Source organism: Neopsephotus bourkii, unplaced genomic scaffold, assembly GCF_033783945.1.
Source record: "Neopsephotus bourkii isolate Nb327-2 ecotype Australia unplaced genomic scaffold, CSIRO-AGI_Nbou_v1 NB_1181, whole genome shotgun sequence".
In the NCBI taxonomy this organism is placed as follows: domain Eukaryota; kingdom Metazoa; phylum Chordata; class Aves; order Psittaciformes; family Psittacidae; genus Neopsephotus; species Neopsephotus bourkii.
The window spans coordinates 1242330-1267147 of NW_026901666.1; positions in this window are offsets into that span (position 1 = coordinate 1242330).

Here is a 24818-nt window from a genome sequence, read left to right on the forward strand (position 1 = left end):
TAAGGTAATAGCCACTCTCTCCTAACCAGGAAACTCATCCTTAGCTACCAGAAGGCCAGCATGCATTGCAGGGTTTTAAAGACCATTCCATTTTTTTTTCGGTATGAAAACCAGTGTAATTTACACATCATCCTCACCAACACAATTCCAGCTGACCCTCAGAAAGTGTTTCTTTAGACTTTCCCGTCTTTTGGTTCCATCTCTATAAGAAATACCGACTTGCTTCAAAACTATTGTTTTTCTAACCAATTAAGGGTTCAGCCTGTTTCCCATCCCTGAAATGGTGACCACCAGCAATTAATTTACAAGACTACAAGAAGCATATGTAGATATTCAGATTTCAGGAATTTTTATGATAGTCAAAACTTTCAAAACCAAATTACTAGATTTTTTTTTTCATTTGGAAATAACTTTCCTGCCAAAAAAAAAAACACCAAACATAGTCTGAATTGCAGAAGAAGAGTTTAAAAATTGGTATGGTTTATATATAGAGAAATAATATATTGCGTCTAAAAAGGAAACAATGACTTAATAATCTCTGAAATCTAATCCCAGGACAGACATGATTTGCATTGGTGGGTTTATCAAATCCGTTAATATCTTGACCCTCACTCAATTACACTGCAAAACAATGGAGCAAGAACTGTTTCAAGATACCACCCCCAAACTCAGAACAAACTCTCAAATCATCACAGTCTTTCTGTAATAAAACTAGACAAAAATCAGAGATACAGGGAGTCAGTCAATGTTTATGACCCATGGTTATGTGTTTCTTAAGTGACACCGATGCTCATTTTACACAGCACAACAGTAGCAAGATTACAAAATATTAACTTCAAACATCACATAAAGTTTGAATAATCTTTATTGCTACCATTTTTTAAAATGCATCATATTTCTTTCCCATATATGTCCTTGTAGCCTCATAAAACAGACTGTTTCATTATATGATTATGGGTTTGTGTACACGTATCACAAAATGTAAGCTAGTGTAAAAAAGTATGAAAACAGATTTTGACATTGGAAAATTATTTTTCTACTCTCCTGTGCTTTTGGATCTAAAGACAGAGCTACTCAGATGTTTAATCTGGCCTGGGTGCCGGCCTGCATACCATGGTGAGAGATGCCAAGAACACTGATGCCACATGAAACAGAAGTTATCTTCTATGAACTCAAAACGATCACATGGCAATTTGTATTTTAACTTGCATAAAGAACAATGTCATGTAGTTTTCTTGTCTGATCAGGAGTGATTTTGGTTTGGACAACTAAATTTTGTTCTTATTAATAAGATGTAGAAGATTCTTTGATCACTTCACTACACAGTATTTGGCAACCCTTCAACACCACTTGACTGAAATGCATGGCCCTGCCTTCCCTTAGCATGCCTTTCAGTCCTTCACTTCACTAGAGGGTCACAAATTGCAGTGAACAAACATTAAATATATTTCTTGCTTATGCAGACAAACTCTTTTAAGTGTTGAAATCTAAACATTTATAAAAGCAACACTCTTCAACCAGTCTACACTTTATTACTAGGTGAAACTGTCTAAGAAACCGCGTCTGCTTCTGTCCTTCATTGTGAAGTAGCCATACACTGCCACCCTTCTACTTAATCCACAATTCATATTGCTATTCTTGTTCAGTTTACTAGCTTCCAAAAAGTTAGATTATTTCAGATTCACTGTTTGTACAAAATGGTAGAAAAGCAGTTACAACGGAAAATTTATGTAGACTATAGAATCATAGACTAGTTAGGGTTGGAAAGGACCTTAAGATCATCTAGTTGCAACCCCCCTGCCATAGGCAGGGACACCTCGCACTAAACCATGCTATTCAAGGCTCTGTCCAACCTGGCTTTGAACACTGTGAGGGATGGAGCATTCACAACTTCCCTGGGCAACCCATTCCAGTGCCTCACCACCCTTACAGTAAAGAACTTCTTCCTTATATCTAAACAAAACTTCTCCTGTTTAAGTTTGAACCCCTTACCCCTTGTCCTATCACTACACTCCTTAATGAAGGGTCCCTCTCCAGCATCCTTGTAGGCCCCTTTAGATACAGGAAGGCAGCTATGAGGACTCCATGCAGACTTCTTCATGCTGAATAGCCACAACTTTCTCAGACTGTCTTCATACAGGAGGTGCTTGTATTCCCTTACCATCCTTGTGGCCTCAAATATCATGAAATTACATTTATATCCTAAAAATAAAACAAAACAACAACAACAACAAAAAAAAAAAAAAAAAAAAAAAACCAAAACCAATTCAACTTTTCATTATCATTCCAAGATAGAATTCCTCCCTACTTCTGTGAGTACCCAGAGTCACATTGCTCTGGCTGGGGAAGAAAATGAAGACTTTTGGAGGGCACCATGCATGTCTCAGTAGTAGTAAAAATCCATTTTTCATTATTAAACATATTACTATTAGCAGGTATTTCTCTTTTGTAGTACACAAAACAAGTGAGTTTATTTAACCACATCCCTGATCACTAATTACTGCCTTCTGATGATCCTGCCTCACAATACAAGCCTAAGCATTCCAGATACACTGGTCAAAGAGTTATTTCATGGTTGTTTGCCCCACGTGAATCCAACCATTTTCAGACTTTTTGTCTCTGTAGCTGAAGATCCATACTGACAAACTGCAAAACTCCCCTCATTTAAATGTCAGTAACTGCTTTACAAATAAGTAAAATGTTGTCTCTATATTTCCATTTGAAACCTCTCTCTCCTACTTGTTCAACTTGACTTCAGGTTCTGTACAGGGAGACCTTGCTAATTACTAGAACTCAGACAATTGCACTCTCCAATGACTTTTCAGTATTTTCCAAGTTCTACGGTCTTACTGGTTATCAACGTTATTCACTGAAACAAGGTAAGATCCTACAATTGCAATCAATTATCACAGAGAAACAAGTTCCACTTATTGAAATTATCATTCTATTTTCAATGTTCAATAGTAGGTTTTTCTTTGAAAATTATTTCCTGTGAACAAAATGACACAGAAGTCAGTCGCATGAAAAGTAATACTTCACCATATTAAGTGTTCATATTATTAAAACATAACACTGGGATATGTTTGAGCTTGGAAGAGGTACATCAGATAATCTGTTCAGTGGTCATATGAAAATTTTGAGTACTAAAGGTGGGATATACAACTACTGTGGGAGATGGGAATTAAGGGAGTTTACCCTATGATGCATGAAAAATAGCTTATCAATACTTTTACACTCATGCCTCAAGAAGAGCAAACAGTCCAACAAATGAGGGATTTTCATTATATTGTAGAACTTGGTCAACATTCACATAATATGGGAAGAAAGAGAACAAAAGTTAGCATATGATAATTATGCTCATTACTATCATCTGACACCTTGCAAAAAAAACCAAACCCAATCCCAATCGCATGGAAGCAAACAACCAAACACCATTTAAAAGTAATACAAGGAGTTTGTATCTAACCTGCAGTATCTATCCACTTATACACTTGAAAGTATTTCCATTTCAGTATATTTTTTAATTTGGTAGAAATATTTAAATTGTTTAAAGTAGATGACTTAAATTTTTCCTGATTTGGACATACTGAAGGACCTCCCAACACATTAAAAACACCCAATGAGCAAACACTGGCTTCAGGCATTCCCATTTCCTACAACTGCAAGGTTTAAATAGACAACAGGATGGGGCACACCTGTCACATCAGATGAACATGGTCTACTCAATACTCATGTGTCCTTGTCCAGTGAAAGATGACTCCTGCATGACACAGAAATAGGGGTTTAAACAAAACACGTAAAGAAGTTATTTTACAAGCAGTATATTCATAGATAGCGTCAAACAAACTGTTTTCTGCAACTAGATCTTAGATAAAACAATCAGGTACTTCATGATGTCACAAGTGCTACGGGTTCTCAGTTCCATATTGTAACTACTGCTCTGACCTTCCAGCTCTGACACCCCATTTTCATCACAAATGTAAGCGTCTTCACATGGTATCATTCTATAATGCTATCAATGGGTGTGAAACCCAGGAAAGATTTAAGGCTGTAGAAAAGTGGATTCATTAGAAAAATGTACAGCTGCACTTAAGAACTGTCCATTTCTGTTGTCATAAAAGTACTTACAATTAAAAAAAAAAAAAGCAATCAGAGGAAAATGAAAGAGTGGTACTGTCATTTAGTGGGTAACTATGCAACCTTCTTGAGACAATAAATGTAAAAAAGCAACTTAAGTGAAAGAGAATTACTGATTGGTTAAGTGTATGTTGAAGCTATTATGGCATTTAATATTTTTCCTACAAGTAACTGGAAATATAAACTGAGCATCAGAAGACATCAGAGCAGATGATAACCTTCCGGTCTGCACCACCATATATTACAGCCATACATTCCCCTGGTGCTGTTTCTTTAGTTTGCACTGCTGCCAGTCCCCATGGCCATGCTTGTGCTGGGCATCACAGACCCCATTCCTCTCTGGAAGGATGCGGGAAATGCTCAGCCAAGTGCTATAAAGGGAACTCCACCACCTCTTGATGTGTGAGCACCGGGATTTATATGAGGAGCAAACACTAGCAAGCAAACACAGCTGTTCCAGGCATTAAACAGCTTTTCATCCCTGAACACTTCAAGGCCTCCAGAAAGACACTCTGGGAGGTTGCAGAGCACCGCGCAGGTGGAGAGGGACTATTTTAGCATTCTAAAATGTTTCTCAGCCTCAGGGCTGCATATTACAATCAGGTTTCACTTCCTAGCACATTGCCTCTTTTCCTTTGTACAGAACCGCCTTGCAGGTTCACATACCCTGTCTTCAAGGTTCAAGGCAAATGCACAAGATATTTGCAAAGCCATGGGAAATGTGCTTGGTTTTGCAAAGCTTTCTATACTGTTTTAATGAAAACTCACTATGGTTATAATGAAAATAAAATACGTTCAACAGAACCTTAGCAAGAAATACAGAAGGGGGAAGGCATTAAGTGTGAAGTTTGACCAGTATTAGTGAAACACAAGACCACAGCATATAAGTTTAAATACCAAATAACTTTCTCACCATCAGATTGCCAGGAAGAGGTAAAATTCAGGTCTCCTGTCTGGAAAAAGTATTTCAGAAATATATTCTGAACTTTGCACAGGGTTTTTTTTTTTGTAACAAATTAAATACATCACAGTATTTATTGAGATGACTCTTGTTTGATAACAGTTTGTGGTATTTCACAGGATAAATAATTGTATTGTTAACTGTATTTGTATAGGAGGTCTCAATACCAAATGGCTCATTCAACTGACAAGTTGTTTCAGGTTATAAAAATGCGTGAGATAAGAGTCAGAATGATAAAAGTCAAAGGATCAGAAGTTCTAGGGTAGACAACACCTGAGATAAATCCAGGTTACCCAATCTAAGCATCATTTAAATTCAAAAACGATTTGAAATAAAGAGGTGGAAATTTCCATGTAAAGTATTTTCCAAGCGAAATCCAGAACAGGACAGTGGAGCTTACTGTTCCTTTATTTCCTGCACAGCCCAAGACATCTTCTCATGTTATGCAAATATAATAAAAGATTAATACCCTTTTAAAATAAAATAAAAGTATCTGAAGCTAAACACATAAAATTATTCATCGTGGCTATGTCTCTCAAAGAACACATGAGCAGAGAAAGTTCAATACTTTTTTTAAAAGTATATTCTTTGGAAAATATTATCAAGTGAAAACTCTCAGAGTATATTTGACTTCTAAATAAATTGCTTTCTTTTTTGGAATTGCTGAGAAGGCAGACAGTCTTTGTGAGGTCAATGAGACTTACTGATTGCACAGTGTTATGGAAAATTAGGCTACTTATTCTGGAACTAAATATGGATTTTAAGAGCATTCAGTGAAGTCACACTTTTGAGCATTTTGGAGCTGGCCTATATTTTTAAAGAAAAGTTTGAGACATTGAGCAGTAACTTTTGGAAGAACAAAAATTTTATCATGTCCTTCACAGCAATTAAAGCCAATTCACAGATTCTGCAAAAGATAATTTGGGCAGGGGGGAGGTTGGCTAGACTTCCATTTTTTCCTGTAACAAGGTATCATTTTGCGATCCACTCAACATACTTAGGGTGCCCCCAATTCTTGTCAGCTTTGACTCTGAGGTATCTAGAGGACAAGGAGTGGGTTGCTGGGATCAGGTCACTGGAATTGTATTTGCCCCACCTGTATACCTCTCACCAGAATGTCAGGATAAAGACAGCTTAAAGACAAGGAACAAAAGAACAGGATATATATAAACACTTTCTCTGTTTTAGTGCAATTGTTAGAATTTAGTGAACATTCTCTCTAAAATTATTCCCCATACATTTTATCAGGGTCAGTTTATTTCCCAAGATTGTCTATCTGAGTTTCAGCAGGATGCTGAACTGTTTATATCGTTTAGGTCTTTGATATTCACAACAATAATAACATAAACTGACTAAATGACAACTTTCGCTCAATTTTTTTTTTTAAACCCAACATAGCAAGCCATTTTGAACTAAAACAACTGCTATTGCTATCAATTTAAGTAATCACTTCCCCAGCTGACAGATGCAAAGCTCTCTGTTCAGATAATGACTTTTCCAGCTGACAAGAGTCAGGGAACAGGAAGTGTTTGTGGGGTAAGTGTTTGGGAATTAGAAGACAGCCAAAGTTTGCGGCTACCTGTATTATCTGAATGAGGTTAGTTTACTTCTACTGTCAGATTTTACCTAAAATCAGCATAAATAAACAAATATATGTTTAGTGCAGAAGTATACTTTCCTACAGTACTAGGCAATTTTAAAAGTTTTTTTCTTTTCTGTTTGAGAGCAAAATCATTGCATCAGCCAGTAGCTGCAGCTTTCACCAGTGCTTTTACAGGGCAAGGAGAAATGGTACATTGCTGTATTGTTTCTGTCTGTGCTTAAGACCAACCTGTTCCCTGATTTTCAGCAGTGTTGGAAATGCACTAAAAAAAAAAAAAAAAGAACGCCTCTTTTTTAGTAACATGGCCCTAATAGAGAACTGGCAAACTATGTGCCATATTCATATGATTCACTATCCTACAAAATATTCAGGAGGTTACCACCACTTTACAAAAGTTGAATCTCAAGACCTATCCAATACTTGGAGCATTTTTGCTCACCACAGTTCCTCTAATTCCTCAGTTCCTTTGGATGTGGTTCAAAAGATGCAAATAATTCAGCAGTTCCTAAACTGTAACTCTGCCCAGCTCTTCAACAGTATGTAGTTACAGATATAACATCATCCATTTTGAATGGATGATGTTAAGTCAACTGGACATGTCAAAGAGGACATGCCATGCTTCCTTGTCCATATTAGAAAGCTTTATACTTAATCCTGTAGGGAAGTCGAAGTCACATGTTTTCTCTCCCTGGAACTGTCAGGAGGGCAAAGCTGCAAATCTGATGTCAGTTTTCATGATCCAGCTTTTTCCTGGAGACCAACATGGCAGCTGGCAACTGCTAAGTTGCCCTAAAATAACAGAATCTCCATTATACATTAAAATAACTCTGCTGGGCTCACGAACATAAAAAGTTATAACCCAACATCATATTTTAGCATTTACCAGAGAAGGAAAGGCTGGGGAACTTTGGCTACAAGACTGTAAAATTATCAACATAAGCCAACACACATGACTGTCAAGCTGATATGTAATTAAGTATTTCTATTCTTAAGGTCAGACTGAAATTTCTATGAAATTTAACCAAACCAGAAACAAAATAATGTGGAGTTTTTTAATCTTGTGTTCCCTATCTGGCAGTATTAATGTTAAAAAAAATAATATCAATTTTACCAAAAAAAAAAGAAAACAAAAGCCTTATTTTGTCTGCTTCTATTTCCTATCTACCTATAAATTTGTTTTTTCAAGTTAAACTTCTCATAGTCATAATACTCAGTGTGTCTGGGTTGGTGTTTTTTTTTCTGCTTAGAAAACAGTGGAGGTAAAAAACAGCCTACGTGAGAAAAGTAATACTGGATATGGAAGAAAGTGAGCTAAGTAAAATCATTATAAGAACTAGAGAGAAAAACTGTGAAATCTGATCATTTAGAGAATAAAGAATATATATGAAGAAAATAAATAGCATACAAAAGTATAGGCACGCATGTACTCATACTGTGCTCTCCTTTTCAGTTCAAATGGCACATCTGCACAGGCAAAATTTACAGAACATTTTCTTGCATTTGTTTTCCCCCATTCTATTTGTATAGCTTTAGCATAAGTTCATTATAACAATATGACTTTTTTTATTAATCTAACTGCAAGAAGAAAGAAGTGAATGTAGCAAGATATGGAGTTTCGTGAATGAAATAAAGGAATGTAAAAAAGCTGCACCAAACTTCCACAGAATCTCTCAAACACTGAAAGTCCATTCTTCCATCAAACATTTCTTATTAAATCATAGGGGAGGTCTCACAGCATAAACTGATAGGAAATGCAATCCAAAGCTCCACATACTGTTTTATTTACTTAAAAAAAAATTTAACTTAATTGAAAACCTGCTTTGGTCTTACACCCATGGTATCACACGCCAGAAACTATTACTTTCCTTTGAAACGTGCCTAATAAACTTTAAAAGGCTATCCTTCCAAATGCAGAGTACATACAAATACTTAAGGGGTTAATAAACTCTTACAGTATACCACAACCACAAGTTTTATACCTCAACTCTATACAGTTGGAGCTCCTAAGAGAGGAGTAATTGCATAGTAATGCTGAAGTTTGATTTAGGTTTCTCCATCGACAGAATGAAGTGTGTCTTACTTCTCAGGTGTGAGAGTTGGCTGCTCTGTCTTTTGCGATATATTATCCCAATACTGTCAGAAAATGCTCAGCAGTGCCAATTCTTACTAAACTGGGTGTGTTATAAATCCAGTGTAAGCAGGGGATTTCTTATGCCAACAATGCTTCTCAACCTTTACCTTATTACTACATTTCTTGGCTGCTATGAAATAAAAATCTTTTAAGCTTTTTCTCTGCTTGTATGTGAAATCTCAGATAACACAGCCAAATGCTAGGAAAGTTCAGGGCTGTTTTATGACTCCTTTTTATCAAAAATTTTGATCTACAAAACCTGAATGCACAAATTTATCCCTGTTGGATGAGGTCAGTGAAACCACACCCACTCCCTTGACAGACCTTCCTCTTCCTTTAGTAGGCAACTTTACGTGGGCTATAGAAATATGCCCTGTCAGATGAGAAACACTTGCCCTTGGATTGAACACAATGCCAAATCAGGATTTTTTTATGCAGCTTACTTCAGCACTGTGTGTGCTTAAGACACATTATCTGTGAGTTTTGGAGGTGAATTCCCTCCATAATGACATTCAGCTGAGCAGGAACTAGACTAGGAACACCAGCTGGAACACCAAAGGCTAATGACAGGACAGGTTTGGCACAGGGGGATGCAAGAAACAAAAGATCCACAGCAAAGATTTCCAGAGAAAAATGTTAATCACTTTGTAAGAGGGAAAGTGTGTGACATGGGGAACAGGCATGAATGGCAAACACATGTCAAGCAGCACACTTTATTTACCTTTCATTAGCACGTCTTCCTAGGAGAAGGTTAAATACTACAGTAGAGGCATGGGATTTTTCTTAGGTTAGCTAATCCAGACAAAAGTGAACAGAGATTTGCTTTCTTCAGCAATCATTGATATTAATTGCTTTATTGAACTAGCTGTGGGAACACGGATTTCCCAACGCCAGCATAAAGGATCATTATTTATAAGCTAACTGATCCCACAAATTCTACACTTAGCTCAACATTTCCGTTGGAAATGCCGAAAGAATCTTTTTAAAAATCATTATATTTAATACTTTACACTGAGGCACACCAGCTAAATGATACACGTTTTCCAGGAAAAGAAGCACAAGTTTTTAAGTCTCACATAGCAGATTCCAAGTCAGTTCTGAAATACTGCATATTATTACATTTTTCTTCCCTTTATTTTTCATTCTTTCCCTTTCCCCTGCACTTACAGGTGTCCTTAGTTACAGCCATCAGTAAAAACAAAACACATATGAAGACTATAAATCTGTATTTGTATACTAATTCATAAGAGTAAAATATCTTAGGTTGCTCCTTCCAATTTCCTTTCCCTACTCAATTTATAATTGAACTGTAGTATATTGGGCTTAAGCTTTCAGGAACTCAGTTTTGTCCCACAAGGTTGCTTAGCTGCAGAGACCTGCAAGTGTGGGTTCTGGCTTCAAGTAAATATATTTAGCAGGAGAAATTCCCAAACACAAGAAAAGTGACTAAATAAACACTACAACCTTTAATCAAAGCACTAAGTTGTCACTCTAACCCTCTGGAGACACATACGGATGACTCAGTCCATCAGAGTTCATGCAAAAATAGACCGCAACAGCCAGTGACATCAAATTATATTTCTTAGTACCCGAAGTTAATAAATTCCAATGAAAGCTCAGGAATTAATGTTAAGTTCTTTTGTTCTAATATATCCCAACAATGCTTATGGCATTGCTGCAGTTAAACTCAACTTTGCTGTCCAAAGACCAATTTAGGGGCTTTATGTGCTGTTTTAAATCACAGCTGAGCAAAACACGGTATGTAAATTGCAAAGTGATAGATATTTATTTTTCTTATATTCCTTCCTCTTTATATCAAAATCAGAATCTTCCACCAGACCTCCAAAAAGGAATATTTTTTGGCATAATTTAGATGCCGAATACATACTCTACAAAGGAAGAACTAGGATTTACTTTACAGTTGCCATCATTCTGATCTCAGAGAGGAAAAGGAAAGTCCTTTTAGTTGCCTGAAAAGAAAAGCACAGTATCCTTGGAGAAGACATACATGACTGCATTACTGCACAGACTTAGGTTAAAGCAGGTGGAAAAACTTTCTGGCTGAGGCTAATAAGGCTCCAGGATACAGAGCCTACGCTTGAGGATCTTTGGCCAGCTGAGGCACTTGTAATTTTACCTTATTAACACAAAAAGTATTACTAAAAGATATTTGATATAGATATTATTTATTATTTGTATAGCAGATGTGACTTCTGATTGTATTTGTAGTCAAAGCCTAGTCATAATAAACCTGAAGTTAAACAGATACCACCAACTGCTGCTCCAAAGCACTTCAGAAAAACAAAGTGAGTAGCACATGAAGGCAAACATGCCCACTCTTAACTGAAGTATCTGCTGAGTTTCTAGTTAAGTAACCAGCTGTAAGGATGGAATTTCCAAACTTTTCAGTGCTCGGAAGACCGAACAAGCATCTCCAGAAGACGGGGCTTGTCTACATATGACAGCCTGGACTTGATAGGTTCTAACATGTGATGACCAGGACAAGAATAGAGCTTGGAGAGCTATGACAGAGAAAAGCATCCCCTAACTACAAAGCAAAATGCAGAGAAACTACCAGCAAGAACAAAAGAGACACTAGGTAGCTTGCAAATAAGCCCAAGTTCAGAAAGCCAACTGATCATGTCTAATGATTTCTAGGGAGAGGAATTACAAAACCAAATGGAAATATACTGAAAAGTGATAGGTGCTAAATAAACATTAAAAAACCATAATAAAGGGCAAAAAATTTGCTTACCGCATGTACAAGAAGGCAAAATAAGGTTTGGTTATAAAATTTCACATAAAGTAGATCTCTCATTCCTCCCTTATTTTAATACAGTACAACAATAACTCTTTTTAGAAATCCACAATATGAAACAAAATTTCAAGTTTTGTTACCAGGACATTAAATGGTAGATCATTACCATAAAGAAGCATTCAGGAGCCTCCTCTGTGTTACTTCCAAGAAAGCATTTTTTAACTCTTTCCTGTGTTTCCATAGCTTTTCCGTTTTGCAGAATATGTCGAGGTTTCAGAATCTGTTTACTTGAGGACTTAATGAGTATATGCTGCCAGTACATGGCTAAGCTTAGTATTAGTTTTGTATGTGCATATGCATATGTGCACATACACACTGTAAACTTGGAGAATGACCCATGGCTTACTTACATGGAACTGGTCTCACTTTGTGTTCAACTGAAGTGTTCAAAGGAACCCAAAATAAATCTTCGCATCTCTTATTTAAATTGGGCTGGCATGGAAAATCATGTTCATATTGTACTCATTTGTGGTTTTATTTTCAGGAATTTTAACAGATGACAATTCAAAGATAAATTCGCTTTAAAAATAAAAAAATAACTGGCTTCTCAGCTCTTATTTCATATTTGAAAAATCATGGCAGTCAGCTGAAGTTCCCAAAGACTGGAAAAAGTGAAATATAACCCCCATTTTCAAGAAGGGGAAAATGGATGACTCAGGGAATTACAGACCAGTCAGTCTCATCTCTGTGCCTGGCAAAATCTTGGAGCAGATTCTCCTGGAAGGCATGCTAAGGCACATAAAAAATAACAAGGTGCTTGGTGACAGCCAGCATGGCTTCACTAAGGGGAAATCCTGCCTGATCAATTTGATGGCCTTCTATGATGGGGCTACGGAACTGACAGGCAGGGGTAGAGCAGCTGATGTAATTTACAGTATCACAGTATCACAGTAGGTTAGAGATTGGAAGGGACCTCAAAAGATCATCTAGTCCAATCCCCCTGCCGGAGCAGGAACACCTAGATAAGGTTACACAGGAACGTGTCCAGGCGGGTCTTGAATGTCTCCAAAGAAGGAGATTCCACAACCTCCCTGGGCAGCCTGTTCCAGTGTTCCGTCACCCTCACTGAGAAGAAGTTTCTTCTCAGGTTTAAGTGGAACCTCTTGTGCTCCAATTTGTATCCATTACCCCTTGTCCTTTCATTGTTTGCCACTGAGAAGAGCCTGGCTCCATCCTCGTGACACTCCCCCTTTATATATTTATATACACTAATAAGGTCACCCCTCAATCTCCTCTTCTCCAAACTGTAGAGACCCAGCTCCCTCAGTCTTTCCTCATAAGGGAGATGCTCCACTCCCTTAATCATCTTAGTTGCCCTGCGCTGGACTCTCTCCAGCAGGTCCCTGTCCTTTTTAAACTGAGGGGCCCAGAACTGGACACAATATTCCAGATGAGGTCTCACCAGGGCAGAGTAGAGGGGAAGGAGGACCTCTCTCGACCTACTAACCACCCCCCTTCTAATACACCCCAGGATGCCATTGGCCTTCTTGGCCACAAGGGCACAGTGTCGGCTCATGGTCACCCTGTCGTCCACCAGGACCCCCAGGTCCCTCTCCCCTACACTGCTCTCTAACAGGTCGTTCCCCAGCCTATACTGGAACCTGGGGTTGTTCCTGCCCAGATGCAGGACTCTACACTTTCCCTTGTTATATTTCATCAAGTTATTCCCCGCCCAGCTCTCCAGCCTGTCCAGGTCCCTCTGGATGGCAGCACAGCCTTCCGGCGTGTCGGCCACCCCTCCCAGCTTAGTGTCATCAGCAAACTTGCTGATAGTACACTCAATTCCCTCATCTAAATCGTTGATGAATATATTAAATAATACTGGTCCCAGTACCGACCCTTGAGGCACTCCACTAGATACAGGCCTCCAACTAGACTCCGCCCCATAGACTACAACTCTCTGGCTTCTCTCCTTCAGCCAGTTCACAGTCCACCTCACTACCCGATCATCCAGACCACACTTCCTCAATTTAGCCGCAAGGATGCTGTGGGAGACCGTGTCAAACGCTTTGCTGAAGTCGAGGTAGACCACATCCACCGCTCTACCATCATCCATCCACCGTGTTATTTCCTCATAAAAGGCTACAAGATTGGTCAAGCATGACTTCCCCTTGGTGAAGCCATGTTGACTGCCCCTCATAACCCTCTTATCCTTGATATGCCTTAAGATGGCACCAAGGATAAGGTGTTCCATCACTTTCCCAGGAACGGAGGTGAGGCTAACCGGTCTATAGTTACCCGGGTCCTCCTTCTTGCCCTTTTTGAAGACAGGAGTGACATTTGCTTTCCTCCAGTCCTCAGGCACCTCTCCCGTTTCCCAAGACTTGGTAAAGATGATGGAGAGCGGTCTAGCAATGACCTCAGCCAGTTCCCTCAGCACCCGCGGGTGCATCCCATCTGGACCCATGGATTTATGGATATCCAGATTGCTCAACTGGTCTTTAACCCATTCCTCATCGACTAAGGCAGACCGCTCCGTTGACCTATCTTCATCCGGGGTCTCAGCGGTACAGGGCTCTTCAGGATTGCCTCCAGCAGAGTAGACAGAGACAAAGAAGTCATTCAGTAACTCTGCCATCTCTGTATCTTCTGTCACCAGGGCACCCGTCCCGTTCATCAGCGGGCCTACATTGCCTCTGGTGTTAGTTTTACCTGCCATGTATTTGAAAAAGCTCTTTCTGCTGTCCTTGACCCCTCTCGCCAGCTTTAATTCCAAGGAGGCCTTAGCCATCCTAGCAGCTTTCCTACATCCTCTAGCAGCAGCCTTATATTCTTCCCAAGTGGCCAGCCCTTCTTTCCATGACCTGTAAACTCTCCTCTTCCACTTGAGCATACCGAGCAATTCCCTATTTAACCACGCAGGTCTCCTGACCCTCTTCCTCGACTTCTGCAAAGCATTTGACACTGTCCCACACAACATCCTTGTCTCTAAACTGGGGAGACACCAATTTGAGAGATGGACCACACGGCGGATAAAGAACTGGCCGGATGGCTGCACCCAAAGAGTTGTGGTCAGTGGCTCAATGTCCAGCTGGAGACCAGTAACGAGTGGTGTCTCTCAGGGATCGGTGTTGGGACCAGTCCTGTTCAACAACTTTACCGGTGACATGGACAGTGGGATTGAGTATGCCCTCAGCAAGTTTGCCAATGACACCAAGCTGTGTGGTTTGGTTGATACGCTGGAGGGAAGGAATGCCATCCAGAGGGACCTTGACACGCTTGTGAGGTGGGCTGATGCCAACCTCATGAAGTTTAACCATGCCAAGTGCAAGGTCCTACAGGTGGGTCAGAGCAATCCCAGGCACAGCTACAGGTTGGGCAGAGAAGAGGTTCAGAGCAGCCCTGCAGAGAAGGACTTGGGGGCATTGGTTGATGAGAAACTTAACATGGGCTGCATCAAAAGGAGTGTGACCAGCAGGTTGAAAGAGGTGATCCTGCCCCTCTACTCTACTCTTGTGAGACCTCGCTTGGAGTATTGTGTGCAGTTCTGGTGTCCTCAACATAAAAAGGACATGAAACTGTTGGAACGAGTCCAGAGAAGGGCCATGAGGATGACCAGGGGACTGAAGCCCCTCCCATATGAAGATAGGCTGAGAAAGTTGGAGCTGTTCAGCCTGGAGAAGAGACCTCATAGTTTTGTTTAGACATAAGGAAGAAGTTCTTTACTGTAAGGGTGGTGAGGCACTGGAATGGGTTGCCCAGGGAAGTTGTGAATGCTCCATCCCTCGCAGTGTTCAGAGCCAGGTTGGACAGACCCTTGGATGGCATTGTTTAGTGTGCGTGGTCCCTGCCCATGGCAGGGGGGTTGGAACTAAATGATCCTAAGGTCCTTTCCAACCCTAACTATTCTATGATTTTATAATCTTGAAAGTATCTTTGGATTTATATAGTTAAAGTAGAAAACAGAAGTCTAAAAATGAAATCTGGTTTTTCATTAGAGCAGCCAGCATTATAGTTTTTTTCTTTCAATTCCTTTGTTTTCTGCTGCCACACCACACTCCTAGCCCAGACAGGTCACCACGAGTGTGGAAAACACAGGGCTCTGACCTGCTCAGACTGCAGTCAATGCCACAACATGTGAACTTCAGGCTTCTTAGCTTCTCTGAATTGAGAAGATAGTGGGAAGCCCGTTAATACATCTTTACAACTGGGCAGGTACTTTACTGAGCCAAAGCCTACCATTGGGATGCTCTGGACAATATTTTCCATCTGTTTGTGACCTCTAACCATGGCTTCCAGAACCCATTCCCTTCTTTAATTTAAATGAAAAAAATAAGATTTCTTTCCTTCCTGTTTTAAAGCTGGGGGTGTCATACTGTAACTCAAAAATAATGCAAACAGCCAAAATAGCTCAAATATGATACTGGAGTGTGAGGTGTAGCACCTAAGGTCTCTCTGCAACTCTGAAAATGAGCTGTATCTCTCAAAGACAGCAAATTGCCTTGCTGGACATGGAGGTCAACAGTAAATCTCACAAAGAAGTCTGAAAATTTTCTCTGAACTAAGTGTGGCCAAACCTATTTCACAAGTGCCAATATTCTTCCTAACCCAAATTCAAACTTGTTTTATAGTCTGCTTAATGTAGACCATGCCTTAATTTCAAATATATCTTGTATCTCTCCTCCTAAAGGCCTTTAGCAAAACCTGAGAACATGGTAGGTAAGTTCCCTCTACTTTTTCTGTTCATCCCCATCAACACCAGCCTTTGGGTATGTCCCAAGAAATTAAAAAGACACCAAATAAATGAGAAAGTGGAATAGCACATAGAACAAAAGAAGGGAACAAACCAGTCCTAGCTCAATTTGCAGAACAAAAGAAATCTGTGGCTACATACCACCACCTAGCTTGTTGCTCCTCTGAACAGTGTTAGTACAACATAGCTCACACCTGAAAGCAAAAGAAAGCATAGCTCACAGCATGCCCGTAACAGTTTAAACAGAGGTTCACTGAAAGAAGCAATGCAAAAAGAGTCAATTTCACCCCTTCATCTATGATATGCCTCAGCTCAACTCCAAAGTTATTCATTTGGCCTCTACTCTTTTCACAGCTCTGATGTGTTTGGGCGAAATGCAAATTTGATATGAATTCGGAAAACTAAAAGCTTGTGCTAGTAGAGACATGGAAGCAAGAAACAATTTCATAAACACCCCCACTCAAAACATAACCGATAGCAACAAGAATGTTTATCCCTTCAAAATTAAATTTTCAGACTTCCAAGTCAATTTATGTGAAATTTTCATCCCTGGGACTTCCTCCTTCTACTTTTCCGATAGCACCAGCATAAATCCTGCATGTTGGCCACCACCTTCAACCTGTCCTTACACCCTTTTTTCAGCTTTACCTGCACAGCACTGCACCTATTCTGTATCGTCCATCTCTTCTTCAGTGATGCCACCCCACAGATAACATCCAACCTCTTCCTGCCACTGCTATACTAATCTGTATTTATATCTTGCCCAGTCCAAGGCTCTGTTCACCTGTTTTTCAGTATCTGTCACTTCCACAGTGGCAGTAACATATCAGCTTTCTGACAAATGGCTTCAGAGGTGAACACTTATTTATTGACACATAATTTTAAATGATTGAAACCTACTAAACTGCATATACAGCTAATAGAATCGAATGGATGATCTATGAATGTAAGTCACCACTTGCTCCTCAATAGCTGTGTCTAGTTTTTCACCAGATTATTGGAATGTTATTTTAAGCCCCTGTATCAATGTGTGGGATTTTTTTTTTAAGTTTTTCCCCAATAGGATTCTGACATAAATTAAGTCTTGGAATCACAAGGAATTTTTGTTAATGATAACAAAGCAAAACAACTGCTTCCATTGGGCTAATCTCTTAAAGCTCTAAAAGCCTGGACTGACTACTGAGTACTAGCTCATCTGTTGTTTATGAGAAGGAGGGAACAGTTTTCTGGACACCAAAAGTAAAAGCTGAAATTGAAAACTCATCATCATGTGCATCTATCACCAAGCAGAGATGGATTCCCAGTACATTAAGGAACAGGATTAACATTTAAAAGACCTTCTCAAATTGGAAAAATTAATTTTAAAAAATAATGTTTAATTAAAGAAGGAAAAATGTAGATTTTATACTTAGTTAGGAATAACCAGGATGTTAAATACAGAATGGGGACATTCTGTTAAGACAGTAGTTCTGCACAACAGTTACGCAGATAAGAAACCTAAATGTTACAATGCTGGGGAAAAAAGACAATGCAACACCTTAGGGTACATGCAAATATATACAACTGTAAGAACTGTGAAAAAACCTGATGCACTTGGCCTTGATATTATTTGGCTCAGCTATAGTAATATACACAGTCGTGAAATACCCAGCTAAAAAAAGATTTGGACAAAATGGAAAGAGTGAAAAAGAGAAGAATGACAATTATAAGTCTAAGAAAGAATTTCTAGGGAGAAAAAATGATAAGGAATTAGCGTTGTTTGTTCTACAGTAGAACAGGCTGAGAAAAAAAATGAATGTAAAAAAGGAAAAAAAAAAAAGATAAATCAAAACTCACTGGTCTTGAACACTGCCAGCGATGGGGCAGCCACAGCTCCTCTGGGCAACCTGTGCCAGTGCCTCACCACCCTCACAGTGAAGAATTTCTTCCCAATATCTAGCTAATCTAAATCTACCCTCTTTCAGTTTAAAGCTGTTATCCTTTGTCATATATCCCTACACAGTCTTTGTAAAAAGGCCCTCTCGTTTCTTTAGTTCATATGAGAAAAAAAAAAACCACACAAAAAAAACCACCTTGAAAATGAGAAACATTTTGTGCAATTTCATTAGGATTTACATTCTTCAATGTAAGATAGACTTAAAATCTATTTTTAACCCAAGAATCTTATTAAAGTAAGAAGACTGCCTGGTTTAATACATGTAGTTGTTTCAAGCAGTGGTGGCTGATGATGCTCTTTATAAATAATAGGGAATAAATTTAAACAAGCTAAAAGATGTTTAATGTAGAAAACTTAGCTTGAGAAAAAATGTGTTGTTGTGGATTGCATATTTTACATGCAATTTATGCTGCAGTTTCTCTTCATTAACCACATCTCGCAGATTTTTCAAAGCAACAGCATGAATATTATTAACATGTGTTAAAAATGTGTTTAAAATAATGTATAAAGCTTTGTGTTTAAAGCAAAAGTTTAGGTATAATGAACAAGGGTGTCTGCATTTTATGTATTGGTTTGTATGCATGTTGATATATAAACCACACTATGTGTGCACACATGCACATATATATCGCTTTACAGTTCGTGTTTTAATTAAACTGAACTAGACCTTAACAGGAACATCCAATTCATAACTCTCTCACTCCATTCTATAGATTCTTATTAGTTAAAGCAGATATAATCCATTCTGAATGTGACATGTAGAAATTGCTAGCATCTCCTTTGTTGTGTTTTTTTTTCTTACCATCGGTTTCCTTTTACTACGGGAATCTCAGGAAAAGTCTTCTGGCCTTCAGTTGTTTTCTGCAGTACTTCCCCTTTGCATTCCTCTTCCAAAGCTGGTTTTGGCATCACAGTATTTATAGATTTTATCTATAATGGCAGACACAGGACTTGAAAATTACAAGAAATTAAAAACTTCTAATATGAGCAATTGACAATACTCAGTATCATTTCATGATTCTAGTCCCAGTAACATCTCCAATGTATCTTTTCAGTTATAATGCTTACATACAACACCTTCATTGACAAAAAAATGCAAATAAAATACCAAACAAAAATAATTGCATAATCAGACTCAAATATAGCATTATGAAGTAGCATCTTTTGAAAATTTTGGTCTTTGAAAAACACTCAGCATTGATTAAGTTTATGCCCACTGATATAGATAGGGGTATTATTAGGCCAACAGAGCTCTTTCACAAATCCTATTTTACTGTCTAATGTCAAGAATAGCCTGAACTCTTCATCAGTCACATGCTAGGATTTGGACTATACTAATTTTGTCAGAGAAAGTAAAAAGTGTCTGTGGATATTTTCTATCTTTCAGTGAAGAAAAAACTCTGGGGTTTGACTTTTATTTATTTTTTTTTTATTTTGATTTTCATCTCAGCGAAAACAAAACCAAGATGCAGTACTCTGAAAGGCTTTCAGATAGCCTAGATGTTAATTCTCATATACTTTAGATACTGGTATCAAGCTACATGAAAAATTCTAATTTATGTTTTGAAGATACCTGTGTGGCATATTGTCTAGTTAGGATAACATTAGCCAAATGGAAGTTTTATAGTGATACATTCCAGTTGATGATAACTTTCATTTTGTGATAGACATATAGTGATATATTACTTTACTTAAGCTTTATGTTAAAAAATAGGAAGTACAACAAATATAACTCAGTACCAGCAAAGAACAGGAATAATTTTATAAATGTATCACAAACAAACCATATTTTCCCTTGAAGAAGAAGGCTGAATATAATAAAAGGCACTTAAAGGACATGAAACTCTCATTTCAAATACCAATAAAATCCTTCTCCTCTTCCTTTGCATTTTCACTGAACTGATACTGCACCCTATCTTTCTTTTTTTTCACTGTGTATCATTTCTTGGAACAGGTTTGCAGCTAACACATTGCGCTGACATTTGTTACTCATGTATACCTGTTCACTGATTTGGCAGAATCACAGTGGCATTTCATCAGCTTTCACTGCTGCTTATTTCATCTGCTGAATGTTCGTATTTCCCTTCTCCTAAGTCATCCAACCATATTTTTTGGACTTGGCAAAATAAGCTTATCTTCAAGAGACCATCTCCACATTACTGCTTGATAGTTTGCATGCAATGTATGTGAAAATAGATTAACTAGCTGGAATAGATTTTACCCATTTTGGCACAGACAGGATGAGAACAATATTTGCTGATGGTAACTACTTCACTTTTTTGGACATATAGTACGAGTTGCATAATTTCTTGAAGATGTGCGGTGAAAGCCTGATATATCTGCAAGCCTTAGCAAGGGGCTGCCAATAAATTACAATTCCACACCTAATTTTTAGGGCTCCCAGTTTTCTCTTTCCTACTAAACCATTTTTGCTCCTGCACACAGAAAGGCACAGGCCAACACACCAATTCATACTGCAAGTCTTACCTTGGTCCCTGCCCTAACTCACTGATAACCTGATAAAAGCATTTGAAGACCCAAAGAAGAGCACAAGGGGGGTTGCTTTTGGTAAGGGTTGTGACGAATCTGTAGTAAGCATGTGGCACCAAGCACCCACAAAAATACTATACAGTCAGTGTTTTGTGTCACCTCTCCCCCAGATGATTTGAGAAGCTCAGTTACCCCATGAAGTGCCCCGAAGAGCTTAAACAGGAAGAAACAAGAGCCAGATACAAAAGCCACAGTACAGTTCCAGCGCATGACCCAACGAGCACAACAGGAGCAGTACTAAAGCATCCATTAAGAAAACCATTTTAGAATCAAATATTTATGTTCTGAGGCACAACAGTTTTGGTTTCAGGTTTTTCCTTAAAACATCACATTTCACACAACAGGAAAAAAAATTATCATAGGCTGAAATTTTGGCCTAAATATTGAAAATTGACACCAGTTATTTAGGTATTAATAATGTTCTGTTCATTGTTCCAAGAAAGGAAAAAAGATTTCTCGCACTTCAAAACTAATGGCTATGTATCTCTGTTAACCAGGCAAGCAGGGGTCAGGGGTTGGGATTAACATAATACCATATGTCCAGTCTTCCCCTTGTTCTTTATTTAATAGATATTTTTTTTTTCTAACATGCCATATAAGAGCAGTCCAAAAATACTGCTCCACACATAAATAACCATTAGAAAAGTGCACCAAAACAAACTCAAGGAAGGTTCTTACAAAATGACGAGTGCACTGTCCTAAATGTAAGTCTTTTTCTCCATGAGAAAGAGGAAGAAGGATTGTTTGTTTTTTAATCTTCTATTTATTTTATCATCTTGACCTTAATGGTGTCTATTTTAGATGTTGTTTCCTAAATTTTCAGCTGGCTGGATCTCCCTTTGCAATGGGAAGGTCTGCAAGTTCAGAAATGGTTCATCTTGGCAAGTGAAGACCCCAGCACTGATGCCAACTACCAGAAAGGGATGGTCTGCTTTGAAACCAGGGATTTCAGAGACAGGACCCCAGAGGCTCAGTATGTAAAAGTTTCTTTTCTTAAAAATATTTGTAATCCCATGCTGACAGAAACTCATTCAGTAAATAACTGAAGCAGTGCTGAATGCATTTTGAAGCAGTGCTGGCATTAGACTTATGCATAACTGGAAGCACCAGTCCAAAAGAGCTAGAGCTCTTTTAAATTAGCAGGGTAGCACTGGAAGTGCTCCTACCAAAGCAGGGCTGGGACACTAAATTGGGGTATCCCAAGATTTCATGGGATTTACACCTGGATTCAATTCTGAATCCAGAATTCAGATGCATCTGCTGTGCAGTTACGATATATCCATAACTGCATTACTGGTAGCTCTAAATGAGTTTCAAAGCAGCCTAACACAGCCAGGCTGTAAAACATACTGCACTTCTCCTCACTCTGTGAACCCTTGCACTTCATTCCAAGTAAATCACAGCACAGAATGAAAATCTAGTCCAAATTAAAACACCACAGATGAGTGATAGCCCCCAGGCTTGTATAGTTAGCTGATTTTCCTTAGGAACTGAAGCTCAACCTCATCCCATCCTACTTCAGACATTTAACAGTGTTACCTATATTAGATGCCTGCAAAGTATGGCCTTCCCTGCTATGGGCTGGAAAAGGGAAGCACGGCTCATGGGTGACTGGCCATGGGTGGAACCCAGGGGTTGTATTTCAATCAGCTTATAATTAAGCAAGGCAGGGTCTACCCCTGGGCTCTGAGGGCAAAAGACATGGTACAGATCTCATCTCTATGTCTGCATGGCCTCCCTAAGAGCAATGCGGTGTCTGTGCTGTGGAAGAAGAAACCTTGTTCCTGTACAAAGCTGTGCCAGGGATAGTGCTAAAAGTGGAGGGTAACTGCATCCCAAACATGAACCTGGGGAACTGGGATAAGTAGCTTAAGCGTTGGCTGGGGTCTCTCTTTGCAGAAGGGTGACAGACAGAAACCACGGAAACCATGATCTTAATTTGGGTGACTTGCACAATTATGTTGATGCATGATTCCAAAGCCTGCTGAATTAAGCAAGAAGACTAAAGAATGATATTATAGGGCATATTATTACTTTATTATTTCCTCAAACCTGTATTAACTCCAGTAACCCTGGCATAGTATAAATCAATTAGCAATGCTGTCTTCTGTTCTGCATTACCCAGGCAGCATGACTAACTCTGGGCTTGAACAACCAGTCTGGGTTGCTTAAACTGGGATCCTTCTGAGGCTTCACCCATGACCTAGCTTCAGCATTAAGTATGAAGTGAAGAGTAGAAATGAAAGGATATTTATCACAAAACAAGAGCATTTGTTAGTACCAGCTTGGACATGTGACATTATTTGGAGGAGTGACAAGTCTTTTTATATGAAGATTTCAGGCACTGGAGTTGCCTGATGCCTTCTGAACTGCACTTCTGCTCACTCCCTAATCATTTAGAAAACAGACATGATCCAAGTCTCCCAAGTTCACACCAAGTCATCAGCACAGATCACTTTATCTTCTCTCCCCTTATTCAGGTATCTTTGTTTCTGGGCTGCAATGTTATTTACATAGTTGTACATTTCTGCCATTTAGATCAGGACATGTTAATCGGCAAGATAACAGCTAAAATTACTTTTCTCTCATCTACCAGTAAGCAATCAAGTCTATGAGGTCTACATGCAACCCCAAATTCTTAAACTGAAAGTTAAGGCAGTTTTTCCGCAGGGGAAAGCTAACTTCATTTATAAAACATATTTGATTTCCTTTTTCTAATCTCTTCATAGCCTTTTTACACTGCTGCGTGCTTTAATTTTGCTTTCAGTAAGAAGTTTAAAAACTTTAGCTTCTAATAACTGGAAAAAAATGGTTATTTAAAGATAACTGCAACTTGCTTAACATGCCAGACTATCATATGCTCACTGCTTTGAAGCTGCAAATTAATGACGAGCAGGAACAGTGACTATCTTTCAGAGGAAACTGACCTCTTTCTAATGGCTCATCGCTAATGTCATCTGTCTGCTGCATCTCATTATGTGAATTTCACGGAGTAAGAAAGTATCTTAAGGCTGTGCACAAATAAAAAGGACCTTCTAGTATTGAGCACTTTGAAAATTTTTGATCTCTCAAAATACCTTCCTTAGATACTGGTTTCCCCTTTTGTGCATGGCACGCTGCTTATGTCATCTATTCTCTGTGACTAATTATGTTAATTTTGTGCCATAAAAGTAACTGAAGGCTGTTAAGGAATAAAAGCTTTTGAGTGGCCTTATTTCATAAACACCCCTTTTGAACAAGGCACATTTAGTCATATTTGCAGTAACAGAAAGAGTCTTGTGCTAAAAATACAACAAAGGCTCTTGAATATGGCCATTTATTCCTACTTTATTAGGTAATTTATGAAAAGTATGAAGGGAAGCCTTTTTGTTACTATAATTTGCATAAAGCTGGTGCCCCATTAATGAGATAACTTCCTGCCTTTTGTGCACCACCAGCTGGAAATAGAAATATAGGAACTTTTCTGTCTCCCAATTACTTAACCTGCTGAGTTCAGAGTTGGAAGAGTAAACAGGATTCATATCAGCCAAAGAAGTTGATTTCTGCTGCCCTATCTGAAATATTCTTATTTAATTAAGGAGCCAGTGAAAGTGAAACATTAAAAATATACTAAATGTCCATCGGCTTCATGAGACCAAGCCTCTAGACCTGTGCTTCAGTTTTGTACCTTTGTGCTGTCAGTCACAATTAGTTGTGCTACAGACTATCCACCACAGAACAAGGCAGACATCTAAACCCAACATTTTGAAGGTATCTGGGTGCCAAAGGATGCAGATGGATTCTAGACATTATTTGAAAGATCATCTAGAAATTCGACTGGCATCCAGTGTCCACACACTTTTGCAAATCCTATTAATTGCCTTTCTGGTGCCTAATACTTTAGAAATTCTGATCTGGATAGAACACCTTCTGCTCCAGAAGGAAAAACTGAGCGTTTCTTAATAAGAATGAATTCCTTAACTGTAACACTGATCTGTGTGCCAAAAGTT